This window comes from Triturus cristatus, chromosome 1_1 (assembly GCF_964204655.1).
Source record: "Triturus cristatus chromosome 1_1, aTriCri1.1, whole genome shotgun sequence".
Lineage (NCBI taxonomy): Eukaryota > Metazoa > Chordata > Amphibia > Caudata > Salamandridae > Triturus > Triturus cristatus.
This window is the reverse complement of record NC_140579.1, coordinates 1,012,631,750-1,012,647,427: the sequence shown is the minus strand read 5'-3', so window position 1 is coordinate 1,012,647,427 and position 15,678 is coordinate 1,012,631,750. Positions and strand designations below refer to the sequence as shown.

The window sequence follows — 15,678 nt, the reverse complement described above, 5'->3', positions numbered from 1 at the left end:
ACTCCAACGAGTGAGTCAATTAATGGAAAGTAAGGAGAAACCTACTAATGTCCAAAACGGGATAGTAGAAAGTGAAGAAGGGCCGGATTACATCAAAGAGTCTATACGATGGCGGCCATATTGTAATGGTATTCACAAAAATAACTATAGTAATGTTTATACAGTAACTAATAGATAGTGACAGATAAAACAAATAAAATAAGACAGATAAAAAGAATAAAAAAGAGAGATTAGAGTGTCAGAAGAATGCAGATAGAAAAAGAACCGACCATGTTGGAAACGTGAGAGTCGTTATGTAAGCGGAAAAAAATTGACAGAGTTAAAACAAAATAGAGTTAGATGAAATTCAACGTGTTATAAAAATAGATGGATAAAAAACGTAAAATGTAAGATATGGGGAAAAAGATAAATGGAGATGGTCGAAATGATATAATATAAGCGATTATATGAAAAACAGTAAGGATAATCAGGTGAAAAAACAGAGAAGGAAGTTCAGAGGGATAGGGTGCACAGAGCAATGGTTACAGGAAGCAACTCAATTCAACGCGGTCATTAAGTCCGTGTGGTGCCAAGGCATTCATTTTGTAAATCCATACAGTTTCTCTCTGAAGAAGATATTTGCGATTGTCTCTGTGTTCTTTGATCGGTACCATTTCACAAACCAAAAATCTCAATTGGCTGATGTTGTGGCCTTTAGCAAGAAAGTGCTTTGCAACTGTTGATTTAGTATTCTTGTTGCGGATGTTGCTTTTATGTTCTGTTAGACGAACTTTTATTTTTCTTTCAGTTTTGCCAATGTATACAAGGCCACACGGGCATTTAAGCATGTATACAAGATTCTTAGAGTCACATGTCGCCGTGACATGCAACTTGATATTGAAACCTTGTGTTGGATGTTGGGTTGAGTTACCTTTGATAATGCTGTTGCAATGCCCACAGTTATGACAAGGTATAGTACCTTTGTGGGGTGAAGCCGAATCAATGACAGGTTGAGACCGCAAGAGTTCCATCAAGTTCTTACTCCTTTCATATGCGAAAAGAGGTTTATCCAGAAATATATTCTTGAAATCCGGTTCAATCTGTAGCATTGTCCAATGTTTCAAAATGGTTCTCTTGATATTAAAACTCTCAGTAGAGAATTTGGTAACTATAACTGATCGTGACGTGGACTTCTTGATGTTACTGGTCTTTAACAATTGTGATCTGGTTTTGAATTGAACCCTTTCCAAAGAGGTAAGCAAAGCTTCTTTGGGATGACCTCGGTCAATTAATCATTTTTCCATGCTCTAATTCTCTTGTATCAATTGCATAGGTTCAGAGATGATTCTTTTGACTCTCAAGAATTGAGAATATGGTAGGTGCTGCTTCAAAGAGGGCTGATGGAAGCTGGAGCAATGTAGTAGATTGTTCCTGTCAGTACTCTTTCTGTATAGAGTAGTCTCAATCCGATCGTCCTTGATGTACAACAGTACATCCAAATAATTGATGGTATCGCTGTGAATGTTGTAAGTAAACTTCAAACGGTCATTGATCCCATTGAGAACCTCAATCGCTGCCTTGAGTGGTTGTTCAGAACCTTTCCAAATTAAAAAAATATCATCGATGTAACGTAAGAATAATAACAAGTGTGGTTTCCACTCTATGTTATTGAGAATGTGGTCAAGCTCAAATTTGTGCATGAACAGTTGTGCGTAGCTGGGAGCTGCACAATTGCCCATCGATGTACCGTTCAATTCTTACGTTACATCGATGATATTTTTTTAATTTGGAAATGACCGTTTGAAGTTTACTTACAACATTCACAGCGATACCATCAATTATTTGGATGTACTGTTGTACATCAAGGACGATCGGATTGAGACTACTCTATACAGAAAGAGTACTGACAGGAACAATCTACTACATTTCTCTAGCTTCCATCAGCCCTCTTTGAAGCAGCACCTACCATATTCTCAATTCTTGAAAGTCAAAAGAATCATCTCTGAACCTATGCAATTGATACAAGAGAATTTGAGCATGGAAAAACGATTCATTGACCGAGGTTATCCCAAAGAAGCTTTGCTTACCTCTTTGGAAAGGGTTCAATTCAAAACCAGATCACAATTGTTAAAGACCAGTAACATCAAGAAGTCCACGTCACGATCAGTTATAGTTACCAAATTCTCTACTGAGAGTTTTAATATCAAGAGAACCATTTTGAAACATTGGACAATGCTACAGATTGAACCGGATTTCAAGAATATATTTCTGGATAAACCTCTTTTCGCATATGAAAGGAGTAAGAACTTGATGGAACTCTTGCGGTCTCAACCCGTCATTGATTCGGCTTCACCCCACAAAGGTACTATACCTTGTCATAACTGTGGGCATTGCAACAGCATTATCAAAGGTAACTCAACCCAACATCCAACACAAGGTTTCAATATCAAGTTGCATGTCACGGCGACATGTGACTCTAAGAATATTGTATACATGCTTAAATGCCCATGTGGCCTTGTATACATTGGCAAAACTGAAAGAAAAATAAAAGTTCGTCTAACAGAACATAAAAGCAACATCCGCAACAAGAATACTAAATCATCAGTTGCAACGCACTTTCTTGCTAAAGGCCACAACATCAGCCAATTGAGATTTTTGGTTTGTGAAATGGTACCGATCAAAGAACACAGAGACAATCGCAAATACCTTCTTCAGAGAGAAACTGTATGGATTTACAAAATGAATGCCTTGGCGCCACACAGACTTAATGACCGCGTTGAATTGAGTTGCTTCCTGTAACCATTGCTCTGCGCACCCTATCCCTCTGAACTTCCTTCTCTGTTTTTTCACCTGATTATCCTTACTGTTTTTCATATAATCGCTTGTATTATATCATTTCGACCATCTCCATTTATCTTTTTCCCCATATCTTACATTTTACGTTTTTTATCCATCTATTTTTTTAACACGTTGAATTTCATCTAACTTTATTTTGTTTTAACTCTGTAAATTTTTTTCCGCTTACATAACGACTCTCACGTTTCCAACATGGTCGGTTCTTTTTCTATCTGCATTCTTCTGACACTCTAATCTCTTTTTTTATTCTTTTTATCTGTCTTATTTTATTTGTTTTATCTGTCACTATCTATTAGTTACTGTATAAACATTACTATCGTTATTTTTGTGAATACCATTACAATATGGCCGCCATCGTATAGACTCTTTGAGGTAATCCGGCCCTTCTTCACTTTCTACTATCCCGTTTTGGACATTAGTAGGTTTCTCCTTACTTTCCATTAATTGACTCACTCGTTGGAGTTGCGCTGCATGATTACACGCTGACTGTTTTCTGTACATGTTGATACTTTAGTCATTTTCATCATTCAAACTTACCAGGTATGTCGCGCCACTACGCACGCTATCTAGGTTTATCGTAATGCACTGGGGTTTAGCGCGGCTTTTGCCTTAGTGTTGTAACGTGTAAGTTTTTATTTATTTATATACCTTTGACCTGAGCAACACCTTCACCTTGGTCCTTGGGGTACCGTTGGCTTTAAATACGTTTTCTCTTGCTCTATCGTTTTATAGTAACAATAACTCCACAATATACTGGCCTCCACTTCGTTATCTTGCACGCCACTCTCGTCGGTTTATGTTTCTCACCGTTATTTTATCACGTTTGGTTGTAACCCACCAGGCACTAACATAACTGCTCTTATGATAAAACAGGCCGATACATCTCTCCTTTTTGTGTATTTTTATAGGACTTCTCCTGATGAAGGGTTGTTTATAACCCGAAATGCATTGAGTACATTTAAGAGTCCTTGGTTTGACTACTTTCATAATCTACATATCCCGTGAATAAAACGAGGAATACAACAATGAAGAATTTATTGTCAATTCACTTTTGAGTTGGAACATTGTTCATCCTGCAACTTCGTTGCAATTTGGCTGTGCTTAGGGGGACACTACTCGATACGATTAGTGCATTCTTCATTCATTCATACGTCCTGGTTTAGGTGACGTTCACCTCTACAGCACGCTTTATCTTGTGAATATTCATAAAAACTTTGGTGTGCGTGGTTTCCTAAACATTCTTTTAATGGAGTAGCCTTGCCACCACAGGGCAGGGCGGGCGGGCGGGCGGGCGGGCGATCCAGTGCCAGCAGGCGGGCCGGCACTCTGTGGGTGCACTCCAGGGCGCAGAAGGGGGTAAAATGATGCGGGACAACGTCTGATTAAAGCCAATATTCGAGATACTTCACCATATCGTCTCTTTGTACCTTCAGGAAGTCCAACCACCCGGATATTGTTTCGGTGATTTGCATCCTTCTGCCCGATGTTCCAATATGCACACCCTATTGATCAGATTGTCTATTCGGTGAGACAGTGTTTTTTGGTGTTCCAACTGTAGTATCCCCACGGAGGTCTCCACTTCCTTGACATGGTCATTTAACTTGAGGCGTTCAGTCCACAGTAGGCCAAGGCCCAGGCCCCCTGATACTGCACTAATGTCTTATTGAAGGGTGGCCTTGGTGTCTGCTGTGGTGGCACAAATCTTGTCTAATTGGAGATTAATGGAGATTGACAGGGTGTCTGTCTCCTCAGTCTCCATGTGCGGGGGCTGGGAAGGCTCCCTGGGTCCATGCTGGGAGCCATGACCTGGCCTTCGGCTTACCCATAAGGACAATATGGCCAAGCCCCCAAAAATGTTCAGAGCAATTAGCCCCAGGTGCGTTCAAGCCAAACTCAGCTGTACAGTAAAAGACTTTTACCCAAGGCGGGGACAACCCCGGAGCCCTGAGTACCAGCAAGCCATGCATCTGTTGTACCTACCCAACCAGTTGAAACCAGCAGCCTCCTCACCAGACGACTGATTGCATTTTTAGGATGAGCATGTGAGCACACCTAGCAACAAAAAAATATAAGCATGTTTATACTCTCATAATCTGGCTGCACTAATGCTGCCTGATCTGATTAGAGCTCCTCCTGTTGGGCTGTTCTCCACCCCAATTCCATAGAGAAATAATTTCCTTAACTTTGGTAACTGGAGTACAATCCAGCTCTCTTCAGGTCAAAAGTAGGCAGTTCCCAGCCAATGCACCATTTTTTGTAGGAGAAAAATGTAACAAAGGTGTTTATTTCACACAGTAAATAGTTTTGTTGTAACTTATGTGTAGTTCATAAGTGGTACCCATCCACAGCCAGTCTGACTAGCTTGACTTCAGCGCTTCACACTGACCACAATTCTGATGCCCCGCCCCCCATTCCACCATAGAACCACTGTATAACAGAGCTTCTACAATATAACGAAATGTCCATGTCTTCACACCTATTGAAGTCTACACCTTGTTCATTAAAGCAAAATCATAAAAGTAAGCTCTTCGCCTACCCTAGCTAATGACTATATAATGCTGACTTCTAAATTTATAATATACACTAATGGCAAATATACCCATGACAGAAGCTAAATCTTAGACAGGAAACAGGTTGACTCATGATAAGAATTGAGAGAACCTCGAAAAGATTCAGATAATGTACATTTCTCAGACTTTGAGCTAGTCATTTATGAATCCTCAATTACAAGTGGCAATGTAAAAAGGAGGCTATAAACATGAGAGGCGCTAGTGCAGGGCAGTACCAGGTATAACAGGACATAGAAAATGGCTGTGGATAAACCGGATGACATTTTCTTTAAATCAGCATAAATCATTGAAAAAGGCATACAGAGTTTATCCTAACCATCAAGCTACTCTGATCCCAAATCATTGCCTACCCATACCCACTGAGTAAGATTCAGTATGCATCTGGTGGAGTGGGGGATTTGTTTAAATCAAAGTCTCATTTTACGATCATCAGGGCTAATCCCCGCTGTTTTAGGTCTATGGATCTTTGGCGTTGTTTTAGAGAAGATCAAGAGCTGTACATCACAATCAATTATTACAGTTCTAAATTATCTCCGTAAATAAAGAGGTTTTTTTTTATGAGTTAAAGGGTTTTATTCAAATTGTTAGTAAATCATCTTTATTCAACGTCACATGTTAAAGGAAATATCCCTATTCTTAGAATGAGAAGGAAAAGGTGTCAGTCTCGGAGACCTATAAAGAGTTCTGATATTGGGAAAAATCATAAAGCTTCATCATTTAAATCAGCTCAATAAATCAATATCAATCAAAGCAGAACTTCTCATAAAGAGAGATTCAAGAAACTCAAAGTCTCAGAACAATATGGAATGGGAAGAAATTGGGATAACTGGATGTGATGATGACTACTCTGTGAGCCCACACTATTATAGACAGACAAAAATATTTTGTTACAATGTTCATGTTGCTTCTTTCTTCTGTCGACCAATCATCTTCCAATGCGCCATGGCAATGCCTTCACTTCCTGTCTTCTCCCAAGAACACAATATTCTCCAAGCAGCAATTTCAAAGACTGCACCTAAGTTTTATCGTTTCCCATGAGCCATTCCTCCATTCAAGTCTACATTCCCACGTGTGAAACTTTGTTTCTAACCTTCTAAATTAAGAGTAGTTGAAAAGGGCAAGATTAAATTAAATCCTACATTTACAGTTCTTCAACTCTGTAAACTTTAATATGGCAGAATCTCAGCATTTTAGACCCAACACGTTTAAGTATGATTGCCTAATGCAATTTTGCATGAAAGTTTGCATTTTAAGTCTCATTAGTTCTGCTCATTAACCTTATTTCTCAATATTTTTTAAACCCTCTCCCACAACTGTAACATCACCCCAAGAAAAGAACTATTTGTGTGCCTATTTGAAGACTGATCACGTTTATTAAGCAAAAATAAGCAAAATGTGATATTCTAAATGCAAAGCGGGAAGGGTTTCTCCTCATTTGCCATCAACATCTAATGCTAACCCACCCTCCCCTTAAATAAGCATTTTATAGGTTTTTCAATACACATATCAGACAGAATACATAGGACAGAAACTTAAACTCTGTAACACTGCAGGTGCACACTTTCTTCTGAGAAGAGTGCAGAGGATCTTAAATAATAATGCATGAAAGTAACCTCTAGACACTGCATTTGCTTAATTAAGAATCATCGCTTAGTGATAACAAAATAAGTGTCAGGCTAAATACGTCATAGTCTTTTCACACACGATAGATAAGGGGTAGGAGGGAAAGCCCTACTCCGACCTCCCGATATTCAACTCTACACATACGTAGAAATGGGGTTATACAAAATATGTCGCTATTATATATAAGTAAGTCGACTAGACACACGCGTTGTTAGTACTGCCCACACCCACAGAAATCTGTGGCATGCTTCATCATAGCGCTGCTAAGGCACCTCTGCGTGTGTAGAGTTAAATATTTCATAAGCCATATGAACAAACAAACAAACAAGATGGCAACAGCTTCGGCTATTGCAGTAATTTCAGGGTAAAAGTTTGTTTTCTAACCACCAACCAAATCACAACTTGGCAACAACAGAATCAAACAAGTCCCGAAATAAACCCATTAAGATGTAGAAGTGTAGCCCAATGGTAGTGAATATAGAGAGACTCCATTTTTACCCCTTCAAGCTTATCTAGAACATTGCAGTGAAAGTAGTGTTACCCTGCTTTTTCTCCTCCACTAGACATCATGTACCCTTTACCCTCTCCATCGTTCATAAATGGGATAAAGGCCCAAAAACATGTTTAGAGCACAATGAAAGAGACAGATGGGCTCCCAGCTGGGACCCCAGCCTTACTGCCTCAGGTATTGTTGTTGTTTCTGGCTCTATTTCCCAATTTCTTCCTAATTAGCGCACAGTGGTTTTCACAGTGGCATTTTTGAGCCAGAGGGGCCCAGGGCAAGTGAAGTCAATGGACCCCTACTGGGGTTGTGGGAAGTGCGAGCAGTCATGACCCCCAATTGCTTTATCCTCCTAGAGCAGTAGCATGTCCTGTTTTCCCTCTCCTGTGCAAAGTCAAAGATAAATGTCCATTGAAAGCGAACGTCTATGCTGCATAGCTTGATGTTTATAGGCTGAAATCTTTGGTGCTGCCTGGTCGCCACGGAGACTTCCTGAAACAAAGATATTTGAAACCTTCAAAAAACCTTCTGTTCTGCGAGCCATGAACCAGACCCTCTCCTTATATACTTTTTACAGAATTAGTAAAAATTGCATGTGGACAGTTCTCCAGGTAGTTGCAACAAGTAGTATCATGTTAGACTGGGCACAGAAATTAGAAATCTTTCCACATTCCTCCTGCGCATCATCCATGCCATCCAGTTTCTGCAGCCCGTCCCCCAGAGTCCCTGTTCATCGCATCTATATTTGAGCTCGGCACACTATTATCCTGAGATCTTTTTTTTAAATCCTTCCAGCAGGCCTCTTTTCATGAGAACAGTCACAAGGGTGGGCTTGGGAGATGAAGAAGAGACTGATCTTTCTTCTACCCCACGGCCATGTGCTCTGAGATCCTCTTGGGCATGGACTTTCTGTCTGGGTGGCATGGAAGCAGTCCCAGCAGGACATAATTGCATTGCCACCAAAGAAATATCTCCAAGCCGGTATTACCTTCCAGCTTGCTACAGAGCTACAGATGAGGGGACCAGCAAGCTGAGGCCATACCAGCTATAGAACGTCCCCTATGACTCAGGCTTCTTCGGAGCCAGGTCATTCAATAGGCACCAACGCCCAATTGGGACTCGCAGAGCTTGCTCAGAACTTCATGTAACAGTGATGATCACTACCACAAGATCACCGCTAGCAACGCAATTACAGCAACGGACAACTCCCACTGCCGTGTTCTGTGGCCTCTCATTTGAATGTTTCGGGGGTGAGGGGGGGGGGGGGGAGTAGAACCATGTGCTTGGCAGGACTATGTCACCGTTAGATTGCTCCCTCTGTCCTCTACTCAAATGCAGGCCAGTATACTTAGCTATGAGTGTTCATCTCTTGTGGGTGGTGGGGGAATTGGCAGCACTTGATGATGGCTCTGAAACAACAGTGTACCTCTCCTCACCTGGAGAGTGGGGCGGTAACTCCAGCACAGGTCCCTCTCACACCGAAAGAGCAATGCCACTGCAAAATAACTGGTGTAGTCTGCGTGCACTCACATTTATACATCAACCACAGGTGAATGATATTAGGGCGACTATGTTCAGTCAGACCTAAAACAGAGCACATAAGAAATGGGAAACATCCTTAACTATGAAGGCTTTTCTACGCGTTACGTTTACAACGGTACACTTACCACGTAAACGTCTTTACCATGCGTATGCCTTCCACAACCGTCTTTACCATGCAAGCTGCACTGGAACCTGATCATCTTCGTCGGGTTCAGTCCGTTTTTGATGTCGGCGAAGACGTGTGTTAAAGGGTAAAAATAGAAAAAGGGGGCTTGGGGGGTCTCCCCTAAAAATAAAAATAAATGCGTACGGAAAAAAAAGGGCGCTTGGGGGGGTCTCCCCCCCCCCCCCCTTCCCCCCAAAAAAGAGAACATGATAAAACGTCGGGAAGTGGTGACAATCTGCGTCGTTTTAGAGGAAACTGAATGACGCGTCCTCTTTACGACGTAGGACGTAAGCAAAGAAGATCGAGGAGAAGACGTGAAGAGGTAAGGGGAATAAAAGAATTAAAAATATATATACATATAGATTGAAGGTAATGGGCAGGGGTAATAATAATGATTGGGGGGGTCACGTAGGGTACAGGGGAGGGGTATAACCTTTACCAAGAGTATTCCATTACCATGCAAGTATGCGTGGTAAAGAAATATTCGTGGTAAAGGTTGTGCGTGTAAATAGCATTCCGTTGTAACACATGCGTGGAAAAGGCATGCGTTGCAACGGAATGCGTTGTAACGACATACAACCATAAGAAATCATAACATGTTACAACATGTTTAGCACCTCCTCAATTGTTTAGCAACCTTCAGGGTTTCACAGACTGAATGTGCAGTGTTCTAGAATTACTTTATGAAAAGTGTAGGAGGTTTTAGTGGCTGAACCCGTGTGTGCACCACTGATAAAATAAAAGGTCTTGCGGTCGAACATTAGGGTTTTATTTTAATGGTGTCACTGGTACAAACCTCATACAGCTGCACTACATGGGCTGAGGTAGAAGAGGTGTCTCCAGCCAGGGATATAGAAAGTGAGCTGAGGGGTCAGGGTGATAATAACTTGAGTGAGTTTGCTTTTTTTGCCTCTTGCGTTTCGCAACCACAGCCTTGGGTAAGAGTACAGGTGCAGCTCAAACATTTGAAAATATAGTTCTTGTGGGGACGAGGGATCCTCTCCCACATCAGGACTTGTCAGCTTCTGATGTTTTTGGTAATCTCTGTGTTTTGGTGAGTTTATGGGTCTTCATTAATAAATTAATGTTTAGCACGTGTTCTACGAAAATATAGATTTTTTTTGTATTTCACGTTTCTTTTCCTACACTTACATCAACTACACAATTATGACTACCAAAACTCCCCCAGAATAAGTGTATGTGGAATTAGGAATTGTAAATCTATTTTTCCTTACAAATATTTTCTTTGATGATATGCTGCCATTTGATAATCTGGAGTCGATATAAGTGCAGGTTGATATTACTGACCTTGCTATTTTCACATATGCCTTTTTTATGACTATGTTGACTTTATATCTCCCAGATTGCTGATTTCGGCCTATCCAGATTTAAGCGGGGTGTATCGGCCGCTGCAAGGGCTGTCGACGATTATGGGGGCACCTTGGAGTACATGCCCCCAGAGAGCCTAAAAGATGATGTGAATTACCGGCCAACACAGGTGTTTGATGTTTATAGGTAAGTGCATTTGAGACAATGTTTTGGGGCTTGAATAAAACTGTGTGTTTATCTGGTCCAGAGCGGTCCACAATTATCTATAGCTGTCACAGTAGAGTGTCCGATTCAGTGTTAATTACCTTAGCACGCTTTTCATTCCCCTCGGTCAATGGTAACTTTAGAATTCTTTCCATACCTGTGCACAATTTTCCTGTCCCTGTTTGCTGATGGTAGCTGTGAGTTAATAACCATTCCAGTGGTGCCCAGGAATCTAGGGTGGGATTCCTACTCACTGTCCTAGAGGTGTAACCATGCTGTTCTCAAGGTCCATGCTACAGACATATGGGTAAAAGTATGACTGTATCCATTCCAAGGATGCCTTGAGATCCCATTCATCACTTCCCTCATTCTGATATTCTAATCTTCTGATTTGTGGCATATTATGGTATGTTCACCCTTTATGCTACCATAGCCTGGTCATGTGCTTTAAAAAAAAATGTAAACCAATTTTTATTTTTCACCAACAGCAACACAGGCAGTTACAGCACATCAATCGTATAATACACACAGTGCATCTATTACATCAGTGATGTCAGTCATGCCATAAGTACAATATCGGTAAGAGTTCTCGATCAGCCAGGGCAATGAGAGAATACCTAGAGAACCCACCCTAAACAATTTCCAACAGTAAAATGCAGTGACAATAATAAATCACTGACCGTCTTTTTTTCATTATCGTACATCCTTTCCATAGTAGATCAACTCGTCCCCAGGAAATCCCAGCCGATGGTGTATGCGGGCTCCGTAAGGCTATTCGATACTTGAAAAATTAACAACTAAGAGAATGTAGTGTGGACACAGTGAAAAAAAAAATATATATATTACCTACTGGCGGTCGCCAGTAGGTAGTTATAGTTAGGACCACGTTTCCATAGGAAATCCGCAACATTCTATTTTGAATAACTTTGGCGCCGGTCGACGAATCCTCGCGAATTTTTCAAAATAGGTGGGGCGCTACGCTCCGCTCCTACCCTGAAAGTCTCGGGGGGATTCGTCAAGCGGGGGCTGAGATAAAAGGGGGGTCCCAAAACGCGTTTTTCCCATGCATTTTTCCATAGGACCTTTAGACAGGGCTACAGCCCGAACGTCTGAACAGAATTACTAGAAATTTGGCAGAGAGGTAGTCCTCAGGTCAAGGAAGTGCCTTTTGTAGGTTTGGTGTAAATCTGTTCAGTAGATTCTGAGAAAATAGCCTTTAAATCAATATATATATCTGAGCCAGCTTACGGTGCGCTTACGGTACGCTTACCGTACGCGTACGGTGGCGTGCGCGAGCGCGATTCTGATTGGCTCTTAGATCTTAGTAAACATTCGAATCGGTCGAAACCAGGAAGCGGCGGCCGCCATTTCGTGTGTTTCACTGAGAAAAAAAAGAGTGATAACAAGAAAAGGGGGCAAGGAGGAGAGTTACAGACCCCCTAAAATTTGTAAGGGGGTCAAAGAAGGACAGAAAAGTACAAAGAAAACATTTATTGATTTAAAAAAAAATCACGGGGTACGCGTACGGTAAGCGTACGGTAGAAAAAAAAAATAAAAAATGAAATGAAATGCAGATTTAAGTGTTTAGATATTAGGGGGCTCTAAAAAGAGCCGTTGTGTTTATGAAGTGATTTTTTAGGGGTACCTACAAGTAAGTACCGATGCAGAGTCTAAGGTTCAAGAGGAAGACTCTGTTCCCTTCATCATTGAAGTGTACACCATCTCCTCTATAAATGTCTTGCATGTCGTAACGCAAGTTGTTGTGGTAAATGGAACCCATACCATAGTCACGGAGGAAAGCAGAAACAGATTTGTTGACGTGCTTTCTTGCTTTGTCAATCTGCGGACAGAAATGATTGGACCAGTTCCATTTTTGCCTTTGGCATATGTTAGAAAACACAAAGGCAGTTTTAGGGAAAAGTGAAAACAGTTGTGCAAAGGTGTCCTTCATAAGCATTTCCAGACCTACCCCAGTCAAAGTGCCTAGGTCATTGCCATCACAGTGCACTATTATGAGGTCAGGGTGTTGGTTTTGCATGAAGGATTTCACCAATGGCATCAATTGGTGCCACTTTAACCCTCTCTGACCAATCCATTTAATGTCTACATTTGGCAAAGGAAGGTCTCTCACCATACCTGTTTTCTCTGCAAACTTTTCACTCCAGAAGACATAGCTGTGCCCTACAATCCACACTGTGAACATCTTCAAAGGAGAACTGGATGCACTCAGGAGGTGTAATTCAGTAGAATGGTAAAAAGAAATGAAAGACAGTTTGGAAATGGAGACATACATATTTTTTTCATAAAAAAAAGAACTGATTGGCTGTTTCATACCATTCTAGAATAAAAACTAGGCTGTATGTGTAAATTATTAGAAGCATGTTTTGTATTGGTACAGAAAAATGTGTTACCAAAGAACAGTACTATGGATTTGCTGTTAGGTTTGAAAAGTCAAGCACTCTTGCTCTGTGGAATTGAAACATTGTTTGGCGAACTTCTGACCTAACTCCACACAGCAGTGTTCCATGAGCTGTTGCTATGGTAGCAGGCAGAAGTCAAGTTGGGGGAAGGGTACTAGGCAGAAGTCAAGTTGGGGGAAGGGTACTTTTGGAAAAGGGTTGGTTTTCAACCAATAGAAATGTGTGATTACATTTGAAAAAAAGGGGGAAGCACTGAGATTTGAAATTAACATGTACATATGTGGAAAAAGAGAGGGAAAGTTTGCCATTATCTGGTTCTGCTGAGAGGAGAGAGGTGTAAAGAACAGAGATCCTGGCTCTGATAATCTGCTGTTTGAGTGCCACATTTCTTTCACAACTAATTTTAAAGGTGAGTTTAGAGTTTGAGAGGGGATGTATATGGTAAATTAAGAAATGAATAATAGAAATGCAATTCTTTTTGTTGAAGTTGTGTTTATTATTTTCTGTTTTGGGAGAAATTTAAATGTGAGGAACAAGTAAAATAATATGGACTATGTTTTCACAATAAATTAAGGTGTACTGGTATAAAAAAAGAATAGTTTAAGGGTTTGAGGTTGGACTCAGTAATGCAAATACATTCAGCATCACTAAGGCTGTTTGCCCTTGCTGGAGTGTAGGCAGTCACCCAGGTTACAAATGGTGCTGGTCTGAAAAAGCAGTTTGGACATGTGCTTTTTAAAAAATCTGAAAAGTGGATTCATAATGTGTCAGTCTGTAAAAGTGTTTATCACTTGCCACAAAAAAGAGCAGTAAGTGTGCTTTCAAATTGGCAAAGAAATTTCGTTTTGTGACTAATGTGAAAACATGACTCTGTGTGCAAAGAGGAATTATAGGCAGAGATTTATTGCGTATTGCTCTGGTGATTTCACAGTTGCATTAGATGGAAAGGGGGAGCCATTTTTTGGTGCAGAAGCAGACTCTTAGCACACACCCAGCTGCTTACTATGTGGAATCATGCACAGTATTCACAAGCGAGTGGGGTTTGAGGTTTCAGTCAGTAATGCAAATACATTCAGCATCACTAAGGCTGGTTGCCCTTGCTGGAGTGTAGGCAGTCACCCAGGTTACAAATGGTGCTGGTCTGAAAAAGCAGTTTGGACATGTGCTTTTTAAAAAATCTGAAAAGTGGATTCATAATGTGTCAGTCTGTAAAAGTGTTTATCACTTGCCAAAAAAAAGAGCAGTAAGTGTGCTTTCAAATTGGCAAAGAAATTTCGTTTTGTGACTAATGTGAAAACATGACTCTGAGTGCAAATAGGAATTACAGGCAGAGATTTATTGCGTATTGCTCTGGTGATTTCACAGTTGCATTAGATGGAAAGGGGGAGCCATTTTTTGGTGCAGAAGCAGACTCTTAGCACACAGCCAGCTGCTTACCATGTGGAATCATGCACAGTATTCACAAGCGAGTGGGGTTTGAGGTTTCAGTCAGTAATGCAAATACATTCAGCATCACTAAGGCTGGTTGCCCTTGCTGGAGTGTAGGCAGTCACCCAGGTTACAAATGGTGCTGGTCTGAAAAAGCAGTTTGGACATGTGCTTTTTTAAAAATCTGAAAAGTGGATTCATAATGTGTCAGTCTGTAAAAGTGTTTATCACTTGCCAAAAAAAAGAGCAGTAAGTGTGCTTTCAAATTGGCAAAGAAATTTCGTTTTGTGACTAATGTGAAAACATGACTCTGTGTGCAAATAGGAATTACAGGCAGAGATTTATTGCGTATGGCTCTGGTGATTTCACAGTTGCATTAGATGGAAAGGGGGAGCCATTTTTTGGTGCAGAAGCAGACTCTTAGCACACAGCCAGCTGCTTACCATGTGGAATCATGGACAGTATTCACAAGCGAGTGGGGTTTGAGGTTTCAGTCAGTAATGCAAATACATTCAGCATCACTAAGGCTGGTTGCCCTTGCTGGAGTGTAGGCAGTCACCCAGGTTACAAATGGTGCTGGTCTGAAAAAGCAGTTTGGATATGTGCTTTTTAAAAAATCTGAAAAGTGGATTCATAATTTGTCAGTCTGTAAAAGTGTTTATCACTTGCCAAAAAAAAGAGCAGTAAGTGTGCTTTCAAATTGGCAAAGAAATTTCGTTTAAGGGCCTAATGTGAAAACATGACACTGTGTGCAAATAGGAATTACAGGCAGAGATTTATTGCGTATTGCTCTGGTGATTTCACAGTTGCATTAGATGGAAAGGGGGAGCCATTTTTTGGTGCAGAAGCAGACTCTTAGCACACAGCCAGCTGCTTACCATGTGGAATCATGCACAGTATTCACAAGCGAGTGGGGTTTGAGGTTTCAGTCAGTAATGCAAATACATTCAGCATCACTAAGGCTGGTTGCCCTTGCTGGAGTGTAGGCAGTCACCCAGGTTACAAATGGTGCTGGTCTGAAAAAGCAGCTTGGACATGTGCTTTTTAAAAAATCTGAAA

General features: G+C 40.9%; 1 pseudogene; it reads left to right on the top strand.

Moving 5' to 3' along the window:
- LOC146871453 (receptor-interacting serine/threonine-protein kinase 3-like) overlaps nucleotides 1-15,678 on the top strand; it is a 376,914-nt pseudogene that overhangs the window by 85,749 nt on the left and 275,487 nt on the right.